The following is a 2,518-nucleotide window of genomic DNA, read 5'->3' as shown; positions in this document are numbered from 1 at the left end:
AGTGGTCGCGTCTTAAGGAGACGATCCTCCAAGCCCAAAGGGAGGTAATCCCAATGAGGATCAAAGGGAGCAGGAGGACACAAAGCCCCCATGGCTCACCAACAGCATCCGGGAACGTCTCCTAGCTACAAGAGAGGCGCACACCCGATGGCAGGGAGGGGCCATCCCCAGGGAGGACTACACTGCGGTTGCTCGGGGCTGCAGGGGGGGTCAGGGAGGCCAGGGTGGAGATGAGACTGGGACGAGTGACCCAGATCAAGGACAACAAGAAGTCCTTTTTTAAATACATCGGGGGTAAAAAGAAGGTACCGGGTAACGTGGGGCCCCTGCAGGACACGCTAGGAAATTTGGTTGTCACACCAGATGACAAAGCTAACCTATTTAACGACTTCTTTGCCTCCATTTTCCCGAGCAGGGACCAGATCAGCCCCCGCACCAGGACCCCCTCAGGCCCCAGGGGAGGCGCACCCAGGCCAAGGGTCAGGGTGGATCTAGTCAGGGAACGGCTGGAGGGACTGGACGTATTCAAATCAGCTGGTCTGGATGATCTCCATCCCCGAGTGCTGAGGGAATTAGCTGCTGTCATTGCGGGACCCCGGCACAGCTGTACGAGCACTCGTGGTGCTCTGGTGTGGGGCCAGAGGACTGGAAGAGGGCCAGTGTGGCTCCCATCTTCAAAAAAGGGAGGAAGGAGGACCTTGATGATCTGCTCAGGTCCCTTCCGACCCGACCAACTATGAAACTATGAATAATTCATCGAAGATCTGGGCCACGTGTCGGGGTGAAACCCAGCCATCAGACCAGCAGCCCTTCTGGTCTGAAACGTCCTACGCGGGTGGCTCTCTGCCCCCTCTTCCTCTCCCAGCTGAGCATGGTTATCTGTACCTGTCACGCATTTGCGTGGGACGTGCTGGCAATCCTGGCGCCATTACTTCTGAAAAGGAACGCAAGGAGATGAGTCCAGCTGAGCCAGAGCGCCACATGCTCTTTCCTGTGTCTGATTAGATTTGAGGGTAATTTGCTTCCTAACTGAGAGCAGCAGGACTGCGGAGCAGGTGCTAAGGGATGCTCTGAAATCCCTTCCATGGGGGCTTGCAGGAAGAGGCAGGATCAGCATGGGATGGGATAGGATGGGATGGGATGGTTTAAGAAAGGTGACTACCACTTTCTGCATCTCTGTGGCTATGTCTCTTCTGTGCCAACAGTGCTCAACACAATGCAGGGCTGCAGGTCATGAACACGGGGAAATGGCCAGCCGCAAATTCAGCTTGAAGCTAACAGCAGCTGCCCACCCACTCCCTCCCTCCCCACCTGACTGCAAAAGAAGCACTTTTTTGGCCTTTTTCCTTTTACTCTCTACTGCTTTCTCTGCCTGGGAAACTTGAGTAGACAGAAATAACAGCACGGAGAGAGACTTCAGAAAGAGACTTGAAGGCACCTGGCTGCAAATCTGCAAACACTGCCATTGCTTCAGGTAGGTGCAGAAAGAAACATGGGGCTGGCCAGGTTTTCCTACTCTGCTGAATACCATAAAGATGGCCCAGTGACAGTCATGGGAGTGATTTTTAAGCCGTGAAAGTCTGAGAATAAGAGAAAGAAACTTGGGGTTGGTAGCACTATTTGAAGGAGAAGCAGAAAGCAACAGCTAATTCATCATTTGCAGCACCAACTAGTCACTGGTTTGGCATCAGACCCAAACCCCGAGCTCCCAGTCGTGCTCCCGTGGGACAGTGATGATCGCAGAGTCCAGGCGAAGAGCAGCATCCTCTGCTGAAGGGGCTGGGGGTGAACCGTCTTCTCCAGATGTTTGGGTGAACCCAGGGTCAGACAAATGAGCCAGAACCTCACCATGCACGGCGCTGGACAAGCAGAAGGAGGGTCCCTGTCCCAGACGGATGCACCCTATACAAATTCTGGTGTACGAGTTAAGACAGAAATGAAATGAGATGAATGCACACGTCACCGAGAGTGGCCAATTGTACAACACGGCCCACAGACCACGTGGCAGCGTCCCTGAGACAAGGGTCTTCTGATCTTTTCCCAAATCTTTGTAGGGTTCATTCATTTTCTCCCTCTATGCATGTTTGCGTTTCTGCCAGCACCTTCCTTGACACCAAAAGGCAGAGTTAGCAACTTTCTGCCCTACTTGCATAGCACGTAGTAAACACCTAGTTTTCCACCAGAAGAGGAGGGGGCTCATGACAACCCAGTGCCATGGCTGGGACTCACTGCAGGGCATGTGAGCTGAATCACTCGGGCTCATCAGCTCAGGAAATGAGAGAAGCACTGGAAAGACTCAAAGGGTTTTCCCAGGATGATGGGGCAGCGTGAGGTTATAACTGACTGATCCGACGCATTATTTGCATGGCACTAAGTTCAAAGAGTAGCACCCAGCTGAGCAAAGAGAACAAATGGGGCTTGTGCAATCTTGTGGAGGCTTTGACTGCAGTTTCAAGGGCTAATTACTTCTCCTTTGATTTGATTTCGACTCTCCCCAGGATGTTTCTCACAGGAGGCG

The 2,518-nt window shown here is 53.0% G+C and overlaps 1 long non-coding RNA gene across 1 annotated transcript in view; it reads right to left on the bottom strand.

The window, feature by feature from the left end:
* The window catches only part of LOC109290070, a 9,891-nt gene extending 8,589 nt beyond the window's left edge, over positions 1-1,302 (bottom strand). The window contains exon 1 of the long non-coding RNA XR_002095511.1: positions 886-1,302. This is a non-coding gene — a long non-coding RNA (uncharacterized LOC109290070). The remainder of the gene's footprint in view (positions 1-885) is intronic.
* Positions 1,303-2,518: the final 1,216 nt, after the last annotated feature.

The sequence above is a fragment of the Gavialis gangeticus genome, unplaced genomic scaffold, assembly GCF_001723915.1.
Source record: "Gavialis gangeticus isolate Ggan-Ray unplaced genomic scaffold, GavGan_comp1, whole genome shotgun sequence".
In the NCBI taxonomy this organism is placed as follows: Eukaryota; Metazoa; Chordata; order Crocodylia; family Gavialidae; genus Gavialis; species Gavialis gangeticus.
Note: the sequence above shows the minus strand (reverse complement) of the source record. Positions and strands in the feature narration are given on the sequence as shown.